The sequence below is a fragment of the Hemicordylus capensis genome, chromosome 1 (assembly GCF_027244095.1).
Source record: "Hemicordylus capensis ecotype Gifberg chromosome 1, rHemCap1.1.pri, whole genome shotgun sequence".
Classification (NCBI taxonomy): Eukaryota; Metazoa; Chordata; class Lepidosauria; order Squamata; family Cordylidae; genus Hemicordylus; species Hemicordylus capensis.
In genome coordinates this window covers 116,892,465-116,915,917 of record NC_069657.1, presented here as the reverse complement: position 1 = coordinate 116,915,917, position 23,453 = coordinate 116,892,465, and positions in this window count along the sequence as shown.

Genomic DNA, 23,453 nt, shown 5'->3' with positions numbered 1-23,453 from the left:
GTGACTCTGTTGGTCCTTTCAGATCTCTCGGCGGCTTTCGATACTATAGACCATAGTATCCTTCTGGAACTTGTGAGGGTGCTGGGGGTGGGGGGCATTGTTTTACAGTAGTTCCACTCCTACCTTTCGGACACATTCCAGTTGGTGTCAAGTGGAGACTGTTGCTCTTCAAAATCTGAGCATGGTGTCCCTCAAGGCTCCGTACTTTCTCCAATGCTTTTTAACATCTACATGAAACCACTGGGAAAGATCATCAGGGGATTTGGAGCGGGGTGTTATCAGTATGCTGATGACACCCAAATCTACTTCTCCATGTCAGCTTCTTCAGGAGATGGCATAACTTCCCTAAATGCTTGCCTGGAAGCAGTAATGGGCTGGATGAGGGAGAATAAACTCAAGCTGAATCCAGATAAGATGGAGGGACTTATTGTGCGAGGTCAGAACCCTAGAGATGATTTTGATCTCCCTGTTCTGGATGGGGTCACACTTCCCCAAAAGGAACAGGTTCGCTGTCTGGGAGTACTTCTGGATCCACACCTCTCCCTGGTTTCTCAGGTTGAGGTGGTGGCCAGGGGTGATTTCTATCAGCTTCGGCTGATACGCCAGCTGCGCCCGTTTTTTGAGATGAATGACCTCAAAACAGTGGTACATCTGTTGGTAACCTCCAGACTTGACTTCTGCAATGCGCTGTATGTGGGGCTGCCTTTGTACATCGTCCGGAAGCTTCAGTTGGTACAGAACGTGGTGGCCAGGTTGGTCTCTGGGTCATCTCAGAGAGACCACATCACTCCTTTGTTGAAAGAGTTACACTGGGTGCCAATAGGTTTCTGGGCAAAATACAAAGTGCTTGTCATAACTTATAAAAGTGCTTGTCATAACCCTAAATGGCTTAGGCCCTGGGTATCTAAGAGAACGTCTTCTTCATTATGATCCCCACCGCCCATTGAGGTCGTCCAGAGAGGTCCGTCTCCAGTTGCCGCCAGCTCAGCTGGTGGCCACACGGGGATGGGCTTTCTCGGTTGCTGCCCCGAGACTATGGAATGCGCTCCCTGCTGAGATACGATCCTCCCCATCTCTGACCATTTTTAGAAAGCATTTGAAAACCCACCTCTTCACCCAAGCTTTTTCTTATCTTTAAATTTTAAGGTTTTAATTCATGGTTGATTTTTAAATTGTTAAATTGTTTTAAGTTTTTGTATATATTTTAACTTGTTTTATACTATTGTTAACCACCCAGAGATGAAAGTTTGGGGCGGTGTACAAACGTAATAAATAAATAAGTGCTTGAGGGGTCTTCCTGAAACAGAGGAGGAGATGATCTTATTTCAGCAGGGAGCATATTCCAAAGCCCCAGTGCAGCCACAGAGAAAGCCCGGTCCTGAGTTATCACCAAATGATCCGGCGGTAACCGTAACCAGACCTCTCCAGAAGATTGTAATAGGCAACAGAGTTTGACAAAGAGGGTGCTCTTTTAAATATCTTGGACCCAAGCCTTTAAGGCCTTTGTAGGTAATAACCAGCACTTTGTATTTCACCTGGAAACATATCGGCAGTGGAGGCAGTTGTGTGTTTTTTTTAAATCAGTGTGATATGGTCCCTTTGGGATGTCCCTCAGATCAGTATGGCTGCCACATTCTGTACCAACTGTAGTTTCCAGACTATGTACAAAGGCAGCCCCTTGTAGTGCATTACAGTAGTCAAGCTTGGAGGTTACCAGCATATGCACTACTGTTTTAAGGTCATTTGCTTCCAGAAATGGACATAGCAACATATCACCCGAAGCTGATATAAACACTCCTGGTCACTGCCTCGATCTGAGAAACCAGAAAGAGTTTTGCATCCAGGAGTACTCCCACGTACCTGATCTTTCAGGGGGAGTGTAAGCCCATTCACAGATCCAAGCCGTCTCTCAGATCTCGACCTCCCCTACAATCAGTACCTCCATCCGGGTCATCTAGGAGAGACTATATTACTCCTGTATTGAAGGAGTTACACTGGCTGCCGATATGTTTCTGGGCAAAATACAAGGTGTTAGTTATAACCTATAAAGCCCTAAACAGCTTGGGCCCTGGGTATTTAAGAGAACGTCTTCTTCGTTATGAACCCCACCGCCCATTGAGATCATCAGGAGTAGTCCGTCTGCATTTGCCACCGGCTTGTCTGGTGGCCACTCAGGGATGAGCCTTCTCCGTTCCTGCCCCCAGGCTTTGGAATGTGCTCCCTAGTGAAATAAGAGCCTCCCCATCTCTGACAGCTTTTAAAAGGTCTTTAAAGATGTATCTGTTCACCCAGGCTTTTAACTGATACTATTTTGGTTGTTTTTAATGTTGTTTTAGAGCAGAGATTCTCAACGTGTGGGTCCCCAGGTGTAATTGGACTTCAACTCCCATAATTCCCAACCAAAGGCCACTGGGGCTGGGGATTATGGGAGTTGAAGTCCAATAACATCTGGGGACCCACACGTTGAGAATCCCTGTTTTAGAGCATTGTTTTAAAAAAATTTTAATTGCTGTGTTTTAAATTTCTTGTGTTTGTTCTTAACTAATGTTTTAATGTTGTTTTTATCTGTTGTAAACCAGCCAGAAACATAAGTTTTGGGTGGTATTAAAATATGTAAAATAAATAAATAAATAAATAAATAATATTTGGATTCAAGTTCAGTTTGTTATCCCTCATTCAGCCCATTACCACCTCCAGGCAGGTATTTAGGGAAGTTATTCCATTTCCTGATGAGGTCAACATGGAAAAATACCATATTTTTCAGCATAAATGCCGCATTGGTGTAAATGTGGCACCATTAAAAAATGGCAGAAATTTTAAAAATACCACCAGAAACACTGCATTAGCTTAAAAATCACAGCTAAACCAGCAAGTAAAGTCCCCCCTGACCTTTCCAATTTTCATGGAGCACCGTTTGCATTTCATGTGGGTGCATTTCAGCCCCTTGCTCTCTTCCCCGCTGAAGGGCTTTTCTCAGGCGGTGATGGCGAGGTTGGGCCCATGGTGAGGCCATGGCCTATTTAGCGGCCAGTGAGGGGGGCAGTGGGAGGCATATTTAAGTGTAAATTAGAAGGTGCTTACTTCCCTGTACCAACAGACCTGAAAGTTCTCAGCAAGGCGGAGGACCGGCTCCGCCGCTCAGGTGAGTGGCGGAGCCAATCCTCTGCCACTGTGGCGCACGCTGCTGGGGAGAGCTGAAAGCAACTGAGTGGTGGAGCTGATCTTCCACCACTGCTGGGAAGAGCTTTCAGGGCTGGTGATACACAGAAGTAAGCACACTTAAGGGTGCCTTCCACCTCCCCATGCACAGGCCACTAAATATAGCCGTGGCCTCTCTGCAGGCCCAACCTGGCTATCCCTGGCCAAGCAAAACTCTTTGGTGGGGGAGAGAACAAGGGGCCAAAATGCCACCATGTGGAGTGCAAATGGTGCTCCATGAGAAATGGAAAGGCGGGGGGCGGGGGGAGCTGAGTATGCAAACTCAGGGCCAGGAAGGCTGTGCTGTGCTGTCGCTGCGTCTCCTCCACTGTCCTGCCGCTATGCCTCCTTCCATCACTCCCAATTTACGCATCAGCATAAACACTATAGGAGCTTTAAAATAACTTTTAAGAACATATGCGCTGCAGTGTTTCTATTGAAAAATAGGGTAGATCTCGGTGTCATCAGCATATTGAAAACACCCTGTACCAAACCTACTGATGATCTCTCCCAGTGGTTTCATTTAGATATTAAAGAGCATTGGAGACAGTATGGAGCCTTATGGAACTCCATACTTTAATTCTCACTTTGCAGAGCAACCATCTCCAAGTGACACCATCTGTAATCTTCCAGAGAGGTAAGAATGGACCAGATAAGACTATCATTCCAGATAAGAGGAGGTTGGAGGCACTACTCAAACATTATTGGCATAGTATTTATTATATTTATATCCTTCCTTTCTTCCATCATGGGTCCCAACAAGGCATATGTGGGATCCTCAAGTGGTCACTCATCCATTCAGTTCTAGACCTGTTGAGCTTCTGCAAGGAGGCTGTATCATGTGCCTTCAGACCATGCCCTAGGACTCAACAAAGGTTCCTGCACATGTTCAGAAACATTATCTTCATTATTATATGTTCCAGAGGTGAGCCCCGGAATTGAAAACAAGTGTTGGAACCAACATTCATTCTTTGCATCTGAACTATGTTGTATAGATTAACTATTCTGTGCTGGTCTATGACCGTAATTAAGATTGATTGACTATTTACAACCCCGCATGTTAAGAACTATCCTCACTATCCGTATAATTGGAAATACTTATAATGTTGATTAGGTTTTAAGATCAATTTTCTGGCAGGCCATGAGCATGTCACAAATGTGGAGATTCCCATCTCCCATTTGGTGTGGGTGAGAGCAAAAAGTAGAGGAAAAGTTGAGCACTGAGCAATCAGATGGGTATACTCCACAAATTACTTGAGTGAATTTAACCACAAACCTGGTAGTCAATTCAGCTCCAGACAGTCTTGGATGTGTGGCCAATCTGGGGTCAAGTCTGTGAAATGCAAAATCACTTTAGGTAGAAGCACCATCTTAACTTTCATCTTCATAGACTCATTCATATACTTTTAGACCTCAATCCATTGAGTAGAACTTGATGCACAGGATAAGGTTTCTGTAAACAGATCAGTCTGTCTTAGTGCAAACAGCTGAAAGGTACAAACAGCCATTTGGAGCCCCCTGTACCATACAAACCATTTGTGCATGTACTAGTCACTCTCTTGGAAAGGGATCGTGTCCAACTAACACCTCTCCTCTCCTCATCTGTTTTAGGGAGTTCTGTGGGCCCTATATCAATCCCAGATCCTTATATCAGGCTATGGTTGTTGAACTGTATGCACTGATAAATTACTTTCCATTTTAAATATATATCTATAACTGTTATCCACAACAAGCCACAAAATATTAAACTTGTGACATCTGTGGAACCATTTAGGCTTTTACTCTGCTATTATACAAACTGATACCAAACTCAAATCTATACAATGTGAAAGCTCAAATTGTTATATAGAGAAAACCTTGATGCAGTCTAACTTTATTTTATACTCCAAAAGGTCAATTTACTTAGAACAGAATAAACAACCAACAATTACTGAAACAATAATTAGAATTTCTATGCCTTGGCAGTATCTGTTTTTGGTTTGGAATGCTACAAGCTTGCTGCAGTCTGACTAATTCACAAAGCATAAATAATGGGTCATATTAACCTTGTCTGTTATTACACTTGTTTGTTCAACCTTTAATACAAAGTGCAGTGACATAGAAATTATGTCCTTTGGGAATACTATTGACATCCACTACTTGGTATCTAGAGGGCTTTTGAAGTCTAGATATACTAGCATTCTGCTTAAATACAGACATTTATTTGGGCTGTTGCTTGGAACCCATTTCTCTGTAGTAAGTTATTAAAATATCAGTCTTTGTTATTTCACAGATCAATGTGATTTGTTTTCCATAAAATATTATTATTATTTCTTGTTTACACAGTCAGACAGGTGTTATTGACTGGTTTGTTTTATCCAGGCATCGAGTCCTTCCCAAGAACCTGGGATGGCTGAATTTTATTGTCAATTGTTATAGATATCGTCGCAGAATATAGGCTGTTCCCAGTAAAGCTACTTTTTGTAATTGGCTGATGGTGATTTCTGTGACCCCTATGGTGTTGAGGTGCTCTTCAAGGTCTTTTGAGCCCCTGGTGGCGCAGTGGTAAAACTGCCCCTGGTGGCGCAGTGGTAAAACTGCCGTCCTGTAACCAGAAGGTTGCAAGTTCGATCCTGACCAGGGGCTCAAGGTTGACTCAGCCTTCCATCCTTCCGAGGTCGGTAAAATGAGTACCCAGAATGTTGGGGGCAATATGCTAAATCATTGTAAACCGCTTAGAGAGCTCCGGCTATAGAGCGGTATATAAATGTAAGTGCTATTGCTATTGCTTTTGGAACTGCACCCAGGGCGCCAATTACCACTGGGATTATTTTGGTCTTTTTCTGCCACAGCCTTTCAATTTCAATTTGTAGATCTTTGTATTTGGTGATTTTTTTCTATTTCTTTTTCTTCTATTCTGCTATCCCCTGGTATTGCTATGTCAATTATTTTGACTTGTTTTTCTTTCTTCTCAACTACAGTTATATCTGGTGTATTGCGTGGCAGATGTTTGTCTGTTTGTAGTCGGAAGTCCAAATAATAGATGATGATGATGATGATGATGATGATGATGATGATGATGATGAATAATTTAATTTATATACCGCCTGACTCCAGAGGCTCTAGGTGGTTCACATAAATAAATACAATAAAAACAAAACAGCTATTATAGCAACAATTTAAAACAGTTTAAAACATTAAACAATTACTAAAATCCACGCTTAAAAATGCATCTTAAGGGTTCTTTTAAAGGCTGGTAAAGATGTTACTATATCAGGCAGCAGCAATATAGGAAGATGCTCAAAGGCATCATCTCATACTGCATGGGAGGAGGCAATGGTAAACCCCTCCTGTATTCTACCAAAGACAACCACAGGGCTCTATGGTTGCCAGGAGTCGAAATCAAGCACACTTTACCTTTAAAGATGATAAACCACAAATGTCTATAGGGAGCTCATTCCACTACCCAGGAGTGACTATAAAGTAGGCCCGCTCCTGAGTTGCTGCCAGACAAGCTGGCAGCATCCCGAGTGTTTCCACACAGGGCTGTTGCCATGAATCTCCTTCGGAAGAGAGTGTGTGCATTCACACACCGGCCAAATGTACCCCGAAGTCCATTCGAGATCTTTGTTAGCACCCCACACACAAATCGGGCTTTGTCTTCTGAATTCTAGCTTATTTTGATATATTTCTGAGGGTTTTTTTAAACCCTGGTTTTAAGCAGGTTTTCCTGAACATGCCGGAGTAAATAGAGAGAAGCACTGATGTAGAGTCATTAACATGATAAGAGCTGCCTTGCCTTGGTGTGAAGAGTGGAAAGACTAGTTTTCAGGAAGCAAACTTTGAAAGTTGTAGTTACAAAACCTGTGTGCATGCTCAAGTTGTCTTTTTTGAATAATATTAGTCTGCTTGCTTAAGGTTTTCACTGGTTAAAAAAGAACTTTTACCAACAAACTGATGTAAAGCACACATTGCATGACTGTGAAAAAAAGGAAGAACTCTGTTAGAATATACAAATGCTCCCAGTCTAGGACACGAGGTTTAGAAGGCAGCATTGTGTTCCTCCCCATGGAGCTCCCAAACACACACACACTCGCTCACTCTCGCTTTCTCCATTGGCTAGAAGGAAAACACTGAGGCATGCAATGTGAACCTGCACCAAAAGGAAACCCGAGAGCAGAGAGGAAGGGCTGCTTCCCTCATGCCACAAGTGTAATTCATAGTAGCTTCACTCAGCATTTACCCCAAGAGCTGGAAGCTATTTGTGGGAAAGCGCCAGGAGACAGACCTCTCTCAATGACCTTAATGTGCAGTGGGGATCATGCAGAAGAAGGCGCTCTCCCAGGTAACTCAGTCCTAAACCGTTTAGGACTTTTAAGGTACCAGCAATTTGAATTTTGCCCAGAAACCTATTGGCAGCCAATGCAGTTGTTTTAAGACAGGCATAATATGATATCTCCAAGAAACACCAGAGACCAAGCTAGCTGCTGCATTTTGGACCATTTTGGAGTTTCTGAACTACACACAATGGCAGCCCCACATGGAGCGCATTGTAGTAGTCAAACCTAGAGGTAACCAGAGGGTGCACAATAGTTCTGAAATCATTGTCTTCAAGGAACAGATGCAGCCATTGTATCAACCAAGGCTGTCTCCACTCTATAGCCTGCTCTAAAGCCAGTTTGAAATTCATAAAGTATGAATTGGCACCTCACCAATTCATACCACTTTGTGGTGCATTCCAATATGGTATTTCATTTGGGACTGATATTTTCTTCTGTGAGATAGTCTACAAGTTACTTTAGTGAAATAATTTAACGGCCGTCAAATTCCAGGTCATGGAATGTGGTTCTGTGTAGCAGCCATATGACAGCTTCACTGTATGCTCAGTCATTCCTCACATTTGTTCCCACTTTTTGGTCCAGATGCATTAAGCTAAATAAAATGAGCCTGTGTATTTTCAAATTCACCTATTTCAACTTTTAAACTGATATTGGTAGCTTAAAACATTGGTAGCTGCTATTTTTAGTTTAAGTACTAAACTTAAGTATTTATGTTTTTAGTATCAGCTAAACATACTTCCAAAATCAATTTTTGGTGGATCATTTTTGAAGGCATTAGATTCAAAATTAGAATCTGCATGCTGGTAATAAGAGTACAGTGACACAAGTATATTTCCCCTGGTGCAGCCAATGACATTTACCTCACATTGAGAATACATCAAAATAGCCATTACCCACTGTTAACTGCATGGCTATCATCCTGTAGTATATGCATGAGCTTCATCAAAATAAGCTGATCATGTAGAAAGATAATGAGGGACAATCAAACTTCAGTGGACAATTGGCTACATCAAGGACCCTTAAAAGTCCTCTGGGATAAACAGGCATAATAAAATAATTGAATTTTAGAGCTGGAAGGGATCTTAGTGCAATCCCTGATTGGTCCAATCCCTGCTAAGGGCAGAAAACCTCAAAATCAACTAGCCCCCCGCACCCCCACAAAAAATAGCAGCTTTAAGGTGGAGGGTGTTGGTACAGATCAGGTCCACAGCCCAGGAATAAGGGCCTGATTTAATTTTCCCTTGAAAACCAGCCCCCAAAGCAGCTATTTGCCCTCTTTGCAGCAAATGGTGTCTTCCAGGTCCTCCCTTTTAATCAGGTGCAATGAGGCAGTTGCTTCAGGCAGCAGATTATGGAGTTGGCAATATGTGCGCCTGCCTCCTCAACTACCTAGGCTGCAACAGTAGCCATGCTGTCTTGCTGCCCCTGCCTGCACCATTACTTGGTGACATCATGTCTGAGCCCATTCTTGCTACTTGCATATGCACACCCTTGAGTTTGCTGATAGAGTTGGCTGAGCACCTGCTTCCCCTGTGCCACTCCACCTAACATCCATCCATCCATCCATCCATCTTTATTATGGTCATAGACCTGCATAAAGTATAAGAGGTTATTACATATTAAAAATAAGAGTAGATAAAAAGTACACAAGGTGATTACTAGGGATGTGCACGGAACCGGACGGGCCCTGTTCGAAGGTGGGGAGTGTCTGCTTTTAAGGATGGGGGAGGGTGCATTAGGTATGCACATGCACGCCACATACGTCGTCTGCATGTGTCTGATGTGTGCAGGTGCGGCAAGTACTTCTGGTAAAGGGGACAATGGGGTGGCAGGGAGGTACACTGCCGCCCCCATGGACTTTGAGCAAACTGAGTGCTGGTGGAGAGAAAGCAGAGGGAGGGATAAATGCACCCTCTCCCACCCTTAAAGGCAGACACCCCCCTCCACCTTTGAACCTTTGAACCGGCCAGTGTTTGTACCTGTTCGGAGGTCTGCAAAAGGGCCTCTGAACAGGTTTGTGCACATACCTAGTGATTACATATGGTGTAGTACATAATAATATTAAAAATAATATTAAAAATAGAAAGTGCACAAGAAGCATGAGGACATAAAAAGCCTTAAAAGGCATAAAAGTGCATAAAAGGCTTAGAAGGGGGGGGGCGGCATAAAAATGGATTTTAAAAGATTAAAAGACATTAAAAAACAAAAATGCATTAAAAAAAAACCTTAGTAATTAAACTGGATAACGGCAAGACTATAAGGCTATAAGGGGCAGTAAGAAAAAGGGAGGAGCGTAAGTCTTTCTATTGAATCAGTACTGAGTGAGTGCCACCTAACATTGGAGCTTCCTAGATCTAATCAGCTGCTAAGCATAACAATTATCCTAGAAAGGGTTAGTTAAACTGATAAAGCTTTGGAACTCGTGATGACTCACTGCTTATTGATAGATACTTGTTCATCCTCTATATTTGCAATTGCTTACTGTTATATTCCTGTAGAACCTACTCAACTTGTATGATTGCAACGAGGCTGTGGAATTCCCTCCCGAGAAAGGCACGCCATGTATGTGCTATGTTGCCATGTATGCTGCATATGTTGCTAATGGCGACATGATGTGCAGTGCTAACATCTCGATTAGAACCTGTGCTGCTGCTGCTGCAGACCTGAAAAAACACAAAATATAAAGTGTGGTTATATGAATAAACTACACTACTACTCTAATAAGTCAGTTATTTCAACAATAACCTGGATTTCTAGCATTGTTCCTGGTTTTGTCACAACTACTACTAATGAAATTGAAGTGAGAAAAATGATTGGTAATTTTATTTTCGTTTGATCTCATATATTGAATGTTCACCTGGCACCACATGTTCATGTGTGTGACACAAGGCTTACTGTTTTCATACCACAATTTTTGAAAATATTAATGGATAGGACACTTCCCCCATATATCTACCTTTTAGAGGAAAGAACAAGTCAATCCTAATTACAGGCAATTAAGCAATCCAAAAAGCTATCATAATTAACCTCAAGATTGTATTCCATTAGTTTTCTTTTCAAGAGCCTGCCAAAGTCATATCTCTAAAAGCTTCTCCTAAATTAGTTTTAGGACAAAATGTTTCAGGGATCCTAAATCAACACCTGGATGGGTCTACCAGTGTCTTTTTCCTATCAAAGTTAGCCATGCATTCAAAGAAATCACAGCCAAGGAACAGGAAATGGTGAGCATAAAAGTGGAAATGTACATCAGAACCCTTCAGAGATATTGAGGGTTCTCAGCAATACTCAGGACATCCCACCTCAGCTAGTCAGGCTCCTTTTTCAGTGTTGGGGCCATTGAGTCGAAGGTTGGCAAGCTGAATTTCTACTGTTGTCAAACCAGAGCAATGCAGGTCTGAAAAGTCATTGAATATACTGGCTGATGAGCACACTAACACAGCACTTGTGCAACTAACACTGAATGTACACTATGGAAGAGGGGTGATTTCTGTCAATCTTCCCTTCCCTCTGAAGCCAACTATGAGTCCTGAAAATAAGAGGGCAGAGTTGACCAATAAAAATCTCCTATTTCTGTAGCACATATGCAGCTTCAAAGTCATGGCTGAGCAGGAACTGGGATTTCAGGCCACATGTCCAAATGACAGTAAGCTATTTACTGGACCACCTAGACCACACTGGAGGAGCCCACTCAGTAAAGTAGGGGTGTGCACGGATCCGCTCTGGGCTGTTCAGTTCAAATTTGAACTGAATTCGAACTGAACTGTCTGGTTCATGAGAGAACCAGCAGCAGGCAGTTCAATTTGAGCACTAGAACCAGGTCAAACTGGTTCAGCTTGGTTCTGCATGCTTGCAAAGGGGAATCTGGTAAGGATTCCTCTTTACAAGCAGAGGGGGAACCTTATGGGCTTGAAAAAGGGTGGAGAGAGGTGGAAAGGAGGTCACAGTGGCGGTCACATCTCCTTAGCGGTGGCAAGACAGGGAGGCCCAAACTGGCCATTGGGGGCATAGGGGAGCTGCTGCCACCCCATTGCTGTTGAGGAGCCATGCCACTGCCATGCATATGGTGACCCCCTGCCTGTCCCCCACCTGCCCCCTTTCAAGCCCATGGGGCTCCTCCTTTGCTTGTAAAAGATAATCCTTACTGGATTCCCCTTTGCAAGCAATCTGAACTGGTCGGACCAGGCTAAACTGGCTCGATCTGAACTGGGCCTGGTTCAGCTCGAACTTGCACTGGTCCCCCTTTCTAGGTGGGGGCCTGTCCAGTTTGAGCTCGGACTGGTTGAACTGGTTCTGAACATCCTTACACTAAAGTGCATTCGTTATTTAATGGATTTCCCTTTGTGAATGGTTCAGATATTAAAACACAATTAAAAATAAGTAGAAATTATTCCAGGTATAAACCTTGGCAAACCACTTTGAGCTTGATCCAGACAAGGTTAACCATACAATGGGACTTGTTAATGCAAATGGAACATTGCAGAGAATTCCAAACCAGTAGTAATGAGAGTTGTAGCAACAGCAACAGCCCCATGGCATCTTAAAGAGAATTGTATTTAGCTATGCTGAACAATTTTGACTGGATCATATTCAGATTTATCAAAACTTATGACTGTAATGCAACTTTATTTTGCACTACATTTTAATATGTTGGGTTGCCCTTAAGAATGAAAGCATATTTACATGAACTTAAATCAAATGGAAATTGTGGAAGAAAGCTACTATTCTGGCTTAGAATATTTCTTCTGAGTAGCAGTGCTGCTGAGGGGCATGAACTGTCCTATTTTGGGTTGGTAGACCTATACAAACCTCTTTTAATTGGTTCCTTCCTGGAAGTCTCTTAAACTTATAGGAAACTGTGACAGTTCTAGATGTGGTGGGGATTAATCTTCAGGTGATCTGTGAAAGGATTTGAGGAAAGAAAATTTAATTTTGGCCAGAGTAATACAAACACCTCACATCTTATTAAATGCTTCAGTATTGTTAAGTTTTAAATATCAATTCAGTTGTTGTTGTCTAGATTTAAATGTCATTCACTTCAAATGGATGCCACTGATAAATACCTCCCTGTGGAGATACACCAGAGTGGCAGGGGTGTAACATTTTTACTAGAGCTGGCAACAAAATGTCACACAAAGTGAAAAAATAAGGTGGATTCAGGCTTCTTCGGGAGCCTTTTGGACCTAAAGGCCTTTTGCCACCTCCACCCCGCCACCCCCACCCCGCCACAAAATAAGGATAATCCCTCTACACACACACACACACACACACACACACACACACACACACACACACACACACACACCGTGACACACACAGGATTTTTAACTCTGGGATCCTAAGGGCACAAACAGCAACTGAACTCAGAAGAATGTAAAGATGTAAAATAAGTACATTTATGCAGTAGCACAAACATTTCAACACGCAACCTGTCATGTTCCCATCCCTCCTATTTCTTTCCCCATGTCCTCTTCTGTCTCTAAAGGATCCAATGTTTAAACAACTGAATTTGTGAAAATGTAAAAATAAAATAATTGCAAGACTATAAAGGTAGGTTATCATGTTGTGGGTTGCTTCATCCAAATTACCCCACAAAGCTTGGCCACTGCTGGGTGGATTCCTGCCAAGGAGGTATGGTGACAGCTGGGAGACAGTCTGGGGAGCATTTGGGGGGCCCCTCCAGAGACAGCAGGTGCTTAACACTTTTCTTGCCCAATTCCTTTCTCCAAATTACCTGCCTATCTTGCAGGGTTCCATGCATGTGGTTTTTTTTTGGGGGGGGGGATGTGTTTGGAGATTATTTTGGAGTGGGGATATGGCAAGCAGAGAAAGCAATCCCTGAGTCTCCATTTCCAGTTGCTCCTTCTCCAAATGGCTTTTCCTATGAACAGGAAGCAGTTTTACCTTTGCTTGTGTATGTTTTGTAGCATGACCCAGAGAGACAGCTTGAATACTAGCCTCCTCACTACCATGATAAGAAAATGTCTCATTCATGGCCATTGGATAAGGGGGGACAAATGTCCCCAGGCCCGGAGGATCAAGGGGCCCAGAAAGCTCGGGGTGCCACCGCTGCCATGCTTTCTGTGCTGAGTGCTGGGGCACATGGCGCTGCTGGGGCATGTGGTGCTTTGTAATTGCACCATGGGAAGAAGCACAATGGGGCTTCCTTTCCCCCTCCCCACACTTCCTCCTCCCCACAGACTGCCCTGGCCGCCATGCAGGAGCTGCCAGAAAAGGGGATGCCCGGCCCCGATCCACTGCTGCCCCTAGTGGAGGACAGTGACCCCCGGCAGCCTTGTGTTCGGCCCGACAGCCTTGCACTTGGCCTGGCCTCGCACCTTCAAGTTGGCACTGCTGCTGGCCACAGTGGTGGCCACCCTCCTGAAGAAACGGGGAGGGGAAGGCTGGAGTGAGTTAGGTTGCTCCACCCTCTTGTGTCTGACATCAGGTGCAGGGGGTGTGGTTTGGGGCTCTGGGTGTGCTAGTGCAAGGCCCCCGGGCTAAACTTTGTCCCCTGGCCACCAGGAACCTTGCTACACCCCTGGTCTCATTATCTCAACCCCTGCTGTGTAACACTGGCTGCATATTTGTTTCTATTCATTTCTACATGTGAAACTTATGCAATTCAATGTTTATCTCAAGTGTGTGGTCATGGATTGTATTTGGTAAAAATCTGCACACGTTATGGTTGTCAGGTGGTCTGCTTTTAATTATACAGCTTTGTGTATAATTAAAATTCTATTAGCTAAAGATGCTTCTAGGTGCTGTTTATTCTGCCGCCACCCCCCCCCACCGCTGCGCTCTCGCTGATCTATAAAGCAGGTACGATAACTGCTGGGGATAAGGAACTACAACTCAGGAGTTAATGTTGTACTACAACAGACCCAGAAGTCCATTTCCTTCATCCTCTCTTCCTGTTTTTCTGATTATGCTCATCCTTTTCTTCTTGTTGTTGCTGTTGTTTACAAGCCCACATACTCTGAAGTGACAGATGAGGGTCATGAGAGACTACTCGGCAATATTCAGACTAACACTGCCCTTGCGTAGAATGTTTTGTGCACACAGTGATCTTTCCTGATCCACTCTTATGCTCTGCTGCTTCCCCCTCCCCATGTCCCCTGAAAATATGTTCCAGGGCACCCCCAGGGACACACATCAGGGGCAGAAAAGCTGAGGGAGCATTGGCAGAAGCAGTTGCTCATGTGAAATGTTCTAACATGATGGCAACATTAGTGTGGATGCTGTTCACTGTTCCCTAGAAATAAAACCATAGGGTCCACCATCCAAAGGTAAAGTACATGTACCTCAGAATACAGTACCAGCTAGGAACATTTTGCATCAGCTTTTTCCAAGATTATGTTCAATATTTGAACATAATCATCAGTCCATCACTAGCAGATCTGTTGAGACTATCACTACTGATACTGAACATCTATCAAATGATAAAAAAATTGATCACAGACTTGAGTCTGAAATTGTACATGAGGAATACTAAATATTATATATAATATAATCAATATTATATCCTTGTCTAATCTGGTCTAGTCTATTCAGGAATAGTAATTAATCAAACCACCAGGCTGAATGCAGCCCAGCAGCTGTACAAGAGGAGCTCAATATATCTCTTGTTTTTTAAAACTGCCTGGGACTGCAAAAACCAAGGTGAGTGGCTTGTCAAGCATCTGGCGAGTTACAGTACATGACTGGTGGGCTGTGTGCAGCATCCAGTATTGGCTATTAAGTACTGAAAGTGAGACACTATATACCATCAGCTGTCAAAAATCATGTGCTGCCAGATGTCTAGCAGGTGTGAAATATGTATCATTGTCAGAGTGCAGATACTGGATGATTTTAAGTCACTGGACAAAAAGGCACCTTTCAAAGTGGTGATTCTCCTATGTTAAGTAGGGGCAAGCAACTGGCCCTATTCAGTCCCAACACAGTAACCGTCCAGAGGCTGTTGCTGGTGTCTGCCTTTGTGTTTATTTTTAGACTGTGAGCCCTCTGGGGACAGGGAGCCATCTTCTTTTTCTTTTTGAAAAAGTTCTGAGAACTTTTGTTGTTGTTTTCATTGTTATTATTTTAAAATTATTATTTCAAAATAATTATTTAAATTATTTGTTATTGTTATCATCATCATCTTTGTCTTTGTTCAGAGCAGCAGACATTTTCTCTTCATAATTTCCTTGGGAATAGGCAGAGATATTGTGACTGGTCGAAACCTAGGTCCTCCAGTGAACTTTCTGATTCGGCAGCTGGGTTAGATGTAGCATGGAACTGCGGGTCCAGTGGATGTTCCTGCCCCCTCCCCGCTCTCCTGTCCATGTTCGGACATTGGGGAGAGAAGCCTTTCTGAAGTAAGTGAGACTGCAGAGAGGTGGGGGAGCAGGCTATGCAGGTTTCCTTCTTGACAGAAGGACAGCCCACACACCCAATTGGGCCAGAGTGAGGGAGGAACTTCTTCCCTCAGTTCCGGTGCCATCAGGCCCAAATTGCGGTGCCAGCATTCAAACGTAATGCTGGCACCACAAAACTGAAGTTGGGGCAGCGCAACTCAATTCTGACTGAAGGTACAGAGTGGAGTTCAGCAAGGGGAACTGCAGATTCCTTTTCACCTTTACTGCTGGTTTGCTGAGTTTGGACATGCAGCTTCAGGAACTGGAGGTGAAGGGACCTCTGGTTTCCTAATTTGTCTTAACTCGGCCAGTGTGGTGTTTGATAGCAAATACTTATGGTAAGTAACAAAGATCAAATATTTGGCAGATATTCAGCACTGGAATTGGCAGGGAAGGGTTGGAAGAGGATTTCTGAGGGCAAGTTAGTTCCAGCTCTAATGGATTCAACTCTGACTCATGAGCAGAGCAGAGATGAGGCAGACCTTGACAGAGCTGAAAGTGTGTGACTCTATATAAAAACTGGTTTCAGTGTTATATTAGGAAAACTGAAGCAATTTCAAAACCATGCATCATTAAATTCAAAGGTAATTACATTATTAAATTTGAATCCAATAACAAATATAAAAAGCAATTGGGTACTTTTAATGAACTGATATTTCAGAAATGGAGATGTCCATAATTATAGCAGAAGGGAAAGCGGAGGAAAAGAGATCAAACTTGGCTTATATTGGGACACAGGAATAAACCAACATTTTCCCTATATCCCTATACCGAAAATGTAGCAGTTTTCAAGGTGCTATCACATCAAACGTATTGCTATTTTGTTGCAAATAGCAACTCTGAGCAGGCGGGGGTGGGTGTTTCATGGTGGAGGTCATACCTTGCACACTGTGATCCTGATCTGGACTGTGACTGACATTATTTTTAGACAGTTAAGAATTCCAAGCACAGGTTTTAAAAGATGTAACATCTAAGTTGGCCCGGAAGACAAAACCAAATAGTAAACATACTGAGGTATGTGGGAGGACAAAATTGTCAATTTTGCTTTATGTCTGCTCCGTGCTGGAAAATAAGAGATGTGTGGAAGCTATAATATTCTCTTTGCTTTCTCATTCCTCATTTCAGCATACCTTCTTATTTGTTCTCAAAAAGCTTGTGATGTTTTAAGCAGGCATCCATAATTGTTTGGTAAGAAGAATTATATAAAAATTCCTAGGGCTATGGAATATGCTCTCTGTTGAAATAAGAGCATCTCATTCTCTGTTTGTTTTCAGGAAGACCCTCAAGACACACCTGTTTCTGCAGGCTTTTAACTGGAATTAATTTTAATAACCTCTTTTATGAGATTGTTTTTATTGTGTTTTGTGGAATTTCAATCTGTTTTACTCTTGTATATTGTGTTTTAAATTTTGTACACCACCTAGAGATGTACATATCAGGTGGTATAAAAATATGATGGGTGGATGGGTGGATAGATAGATAGATAGATAGATAGATAGATAGATAGATAGATAGATAGATGTTGATTGTTGCAAGAATTTGAGATCTAAGCATACTTCCTTGGACATACACCCCACGGGTTTACATCTCCTTCCTCATTGTTTCCATAGTCCTTTCCTGTGCTTCTGACTCAGTTAGGGGTAGATCTGAAGAGCACCAAAAACAGCAACAACAAAAACACGTAATAGGATTTGGTTGACTGCCAACAACATCTCTAAAGACAGAGACCTCACACCTTTGTAGAATGACTTTTTAACGATAGGCATATACATTTTGTAAAATCAGCAGGTGGAAAAACAGGTGGCCCTCATTATTCACAGTGGTTTCATTCCTGCCAATTAGTGTGAATATGGAAACTGTGAGTAAAGAAACTGTACCCCTATGGGAATCCAAGGGTTAGATTGCTTACTCGGAAAAAACCTACTGAAAATGCAGGTTAAGGTTAAGGTTGTGTTGTCAAGTCATTGTCGACTCCTGGCAACCACAGGTCCATGTGGTTTTCTTGGTAGAATACGGGAGGGGTTTACCATTGCCATCTCCTGCACAGTATGAGATGCTGCCTTTCAGCACCTTCCTATATCTCTGCTGCCCGATATAGGAAGTTCCCATATTCTGGGAAACACACCAGTAGGAATTCAAACCAACAACCTCCTGCTTTAGGCTGTGCCATTCTTCCCTGCTGTGCCATTAGGTGGCTATATTGCATGCCAGGGATAAAGAAGAAACTGGGTCTCTAAGACCCATCTGCAGATATATGAAACCATGATCCCTGTGTTTCCCACAGACAAGACCGCTCTCTGCCATCGCACTTCATGATAAGGCGGGGGCGGAGTTGTGCACCTGGCCCCACCAACAGGCACAGGTGCCACCATTTTCCCCCCCTGGCATTTGATGATGGCTGCCAATCATAGCGATGGAGATGCTGCATAAGCGGACAGCTCCTTTCCTTGCTCTCAGTTGCTCTGTGGCAAGGCAGCAAGCGGTTCACTGCCATCACGGGGATAGCGAAACTTTATAAACTGGGCATGATGGGGGTCTCCGGGCGTAGCTTTCATTGGGAGCAGGAATTCCAGCAGGTCATGGGCTGCAGCAATTGGTGGGCAGAAGGCAAGCATTGGCCTGGACTGCTGGGCGACTCAGCCATCGTCTCTGATGGCTGCAGCGCTGCTCTCTCTTCAGTCTCTGAACTTCAAGGGGGAGAGAAAAATTCACAAGTCTGGGCTGCCGTGGCAACTCTGCTTTGCTAGCAGCCATAAGTCAGGCTGTTTCGCTTTACAGGGCTTTCTGCCCTTACGGTTTGTCTGTTGTTTAGTTGGTCCCAGTTTAAATCATTTGGAGGGGCTTTTACACTGGCTTGGGCTGTAGTGGTGACTCAGCTTCTTTGCCGGTAGCTGCAGTAGCTGTCTTCTCTTATTACTGGGCTGTTTGCCCATAGGGTTGGGTGGGTCATTTGTTCTTGATATAGTAATTCTTTCCCCTTCTGAACTATTCCTTATTTTCAATTGGTCCACATTAATTTATGTCTTGTCTTTAAAATTATAGCCATGATTAACTGAGTCCTATTATAGCTAATTAATGTATTGAGTCATTGGACAATAATTCTACATTTTCACCACCAGATGTGCTGGTGGTAACTGAAGACGGACCTCAACATGCGGTGGGGATTGTGCAGAAAAAGGCGCTCTCTAAGATAACCTGGACCTAAGCTGGGCTGAATCAACACCCAGTCCTTCGCCCTGTTTTGAGCAGTCCTCCTAATCAGCCTGACCCACATGGGGGTTCCCCCACTCTATTTAGTATGTTCCTCGTTGCAGGTTAATTGTAAATTCAATCAATAAAGTGGCCCTAGTTCTTCCAATTTATTTGTGTCCTGTTATTATCGGCCTGGGTATGAAAGACTGCTCCCCACCATCGCACTTTGTGATAAGGCAAGGGCAGAGTTGTGCGCCCAGCCCCATCGATGGGCATGGGGGCTGCCAATTTGTTCCCCTGGCACGTGATGGTGGCCGGCCAATCGGAGCGAGGGAGCAACTGCATAAGCGGCTGGCTCCCTTCGCTCGCTCTCAGTTGCTCTGTGGCAAGGTACCCACCCCCCCATCTCATTTCAGTGAGGGTTATCCAGTCGCCATTTGGGGCCAAGTAGGAATTTGGGGGGTCACACCTGATTGGCTTTGGGGTGGCCTTTTTTCACCTGCTTCTCACTGATTCTCCTGGTAGGGTTTCATTGTCTAGGGTTTTTTTGTCATGTTGCTGAAGAGTGTGGGTTGGGGTAGGTTGTCTCATATTGGTGTGTGACTGGAGGACCATTTAAGGTGAGTGGGAAGCCAAGAAAAGCCCTTGCAGGTTTTGTGGTCCTTGGGCTGGGAACTGCCCCTACTCAGAGTCTGGCTGGGCCCACCACTCAGATTTTTTCAGCCTAGGGCAGGTGGGGCAAGCTGGCCTCCCCTCAGCAGGGATAAAATTCATGGTTGTGGTGATGTCTGGACCTGGAGCCGGGCTGAATCAACACCCAGTCCCTTGCCCTGTTCTGGGCAGTCTTCCTTATGAGCCTGACCCACATGGGGTGTACCCGTACCCTATTTAGTATGTTCCTCATTGCAGGTTAATTTTAAATTCAATCAGTAAAGTTCTTCCAATAAAGTTCTTCCTTGTTCTTCCAATTTGTTCATGTCCTGTTGTTATTGGGACCTGGGTGTGCAACAAGGGGTTCCTGTATGCATAATATTATGATTCCTAGCTCTACTGCTGTAACCTTCTGATTATGATACCCAATTACCTGCCATACACCAAACCCTGCTTTATAAATTATATCAGTGGTCTATCTTTGCTAATATTTTACACTGTGCCTGGCATCACATGACCTCCAACATATCTCAGGCAGAAGGGCTTTTCTAGCAGACCCTCCCTTAACCTGGGACCTTACTTACATATGAATTCTCCACCACTAAACTATGCCCTTTCCCACCATTGAGGCACATAGAAGCTATTATGGCATTTCTTGTACTTTCTGAGGTATTTCCCCACAGCCATGAGAATTGGAAACTTGCTCTTCTTTTAAAAGGCAAAGTTGGTCATCTCAGAATTCTGGGTATGCCAGTAGATGTGATGAGTGACCAGTTCTGTATAGTAGGCTTGTGCATTTCAATTCGGGGACAAAATGTTTTGTGCCCGAAAATGGAAATTTCGGAGGTTTTGTAACCAAAACAAAATCAAGAATTAAAAAACAGAGATTTTTGTTTCCAAATTGAAATGACTGTGTTTTGGACAGGATGCTTTGTTTTTTGGAAAAGCATTGCAATTCAAATTGACTTCTCTGACTCTCTCCACTCCAGCTGAGGCACTGAGTGATTAGCAGAAGATAAGATATGCAAAATGGTTTAGTTAAGTATGTGTTTTATTCAGTGTGACTGAAATGCAAACTGACCTTGCAAAGGGATTTGGAAGACAGCATTTTGAGACAGAAATACCCAAATATCTTTGGGAGCTCAATGCAATTCCAAAGCTCTAGCTAAAAGCCATGGTATAAATTGTGTGGAGAAGCTTTTTGAGAAGCTCGTTAGGAAAGTTCTGAAATTACACAGGTTTTTCTTTCCAAAGGTTTAGAAAGAATCTCTTGACTTGTTCAGGGGTCTTTTGAAGAGCTATTTTGTTTTTCTTCTGATTTTTATGAGTTATAGTGGTGTCTAAGTTTTGTTGCCCAAGTTGAGCAGTCTAATGTAATTTAGGCCACAATGTAATTTGGTGGGACATGATGTCTAAGCCAGGGGTTCACAACTTTTGCCATTGCAGGGACAGGTCATCCACATGGGACTAAAGAAGACAAAAGGAGGGGGGTGGAGAATATCCCTGTCAATCTATTGACTTCCCCAGGAATCTTAGTTGCTTCTCTCTTTCTTGTAACCATGATCCATGGTTTTGCACTTTCTTAAATGCAGTGATGATAAATCTCAACAATTCTGAACAGTAGGCTGATTTGTTTGGGCTACGGCTCACTCCAGTTAAATGAACATTTGAAGGTGTTCCATAGTACCAAGGCAGTTCATTGATCTATCTTGCTATCTCAAATGACCTGTGGTCACTCTTCCATGGGGAGGGAGTGTTTTTATTGAAAGATTGCTTGAATCCACAAATGGGTTGTGCTGCTGTGTTAGTGCCACAGGGACAGGCTCACAACTGCTGCAAAATTCTCAAGTAACTGTGCCAAAATATTAAGTGTCATTGTTCATCATTCCCTTCACTCTTTCAACTTGTTTATGTGGGGCTTCAGGTGCAAAACAGTGGGTTGGGTGGCAGTGCCCCAAGGGTGGTGCACCCAGATTCCAAATAGGGCAAAGGGCTAATTTATAAAGAATTTTTTGAGGTTTACGCAACTTTAGATTTTTCCCCCATAGGGAATATTGGAGGTTTCAGCAGCCCCATAACTCCACCTGGGGGGCACTGGGATGGCACAAAGCAAGTGGTGGTGTAGTGCACAGAGGGTGCCAACCACCCCCCTGGATTGCTAACCCATTGGGGTACTGGGCTTTGTTGTTTCTGAGGTGTTGCGTTTAGATTCTCTGGTAGCAAATGAGATTTTTAATGAAAAACCATGAATCCACTCTCATATGCTACTAGAGAATCTACTCTCAGAACACCTCTAGAACAGCAAAACCCTGTACTTCATGGGTTGGCAACCCATGTGAGTGGTTGGCATCCTATGAGCACTACACCACCACTTGCTCTGGGCCACCCCAGGGCCCCTCAAGTGGAGTTATGGTGCTGCAGGAACCTCCATTATACTGAAAGATGCGTAACTTCATTAATCCTTTAAAAATCAGCCCTTTGCCAAATTCCTCTGAAAAAATTGTGGTAGCTGCCTTGTACCAACTGGGCACTACCACCAACCACACTCCACTCTGGGCCACCCTCCCCCCCACCTGGTGTGAAGCTATACTTTTCCTGAAACCTCCATCATACCCTATGGGGGAAATCTGAAAGATGTGCAGACTTCAAGACTTCACCAAAAATCAGCAGTTTGCCCAATTCTTTTGAAATTTTTGTGGGAGCTTCCACTCATTGGGCACTATAACCCCCACCCACTCTTTTTTAAATTTTTACTTATTTATTTGTTTGTTTGTTTGTTTGTTTGTTTAGTGAGTGAGTGTATTTTATACCATCCTAACCCAAGGTCTCAGGGCGGTTCACAACAAATAAAAACAGTAAAACACTAATTAAAAACAAACCATGTGACCCATTTTGACTATGTGACCCATTTTTAAATCTGAATTAATTCGGATTCGGATTAATTCCAATACAAAACAAAACTGGGGTGATTCAGAAGGCTTAATTTCGGACAAAATGGGGTTGATTCGGATTTGGTACAAATCGAAACAGGAAAAAATACAAAACACGCAACCGTACTATATAGTATGGTGTCATAATGACCATGAAGATGTTCAGCCTCCTGCAGAGGTAAAAGTAAAGTGTGCCATTGAGTCGGTGTCAACTCCTGGCAGCCACAGAGCCCTGTGGTTGTCTTTGGTAGAATACAATCTACAGGATTTACCATTGCCATCTCCCACGCAGTATGAGATGCATCTTTCTATATTGCTGCTGCCCAATATAGGTGTTTCCCATAGTCTGGGAAACATACCAGCAGAGATTTGAACCGGCAACCTCTGGCTGCTAGTCAAGTCATTTCCCCACTACACTATTAGGTGGCACCTAAGTAATTTTGGAGCCTGGACCTAAAGGCCTCCCCATCCCCACCACACCTGCCACCCCCACTGCAAGATAACCTGCAATGCACTATTTTTTACATGCCCAGGGGAATCTGGAAACATTTTTTGTATTTTTAAAATAATAAATTATGTATTAGCTACTTCCCACTGACCTGCACATATCACATTTGGCATGGACAGTCCTGTTACTGAAAGATGAAGTTGCAGTGGGCCTGTCTTGGGCCTGAGTCGCACTGCACAGGTGTGGAGAAGCAGCCCACCTGCTCCAGACCATTTCCACTGTGGAAGCAGGCAGCCATTGTCTAGCCGCAGGCAGGCTCGCT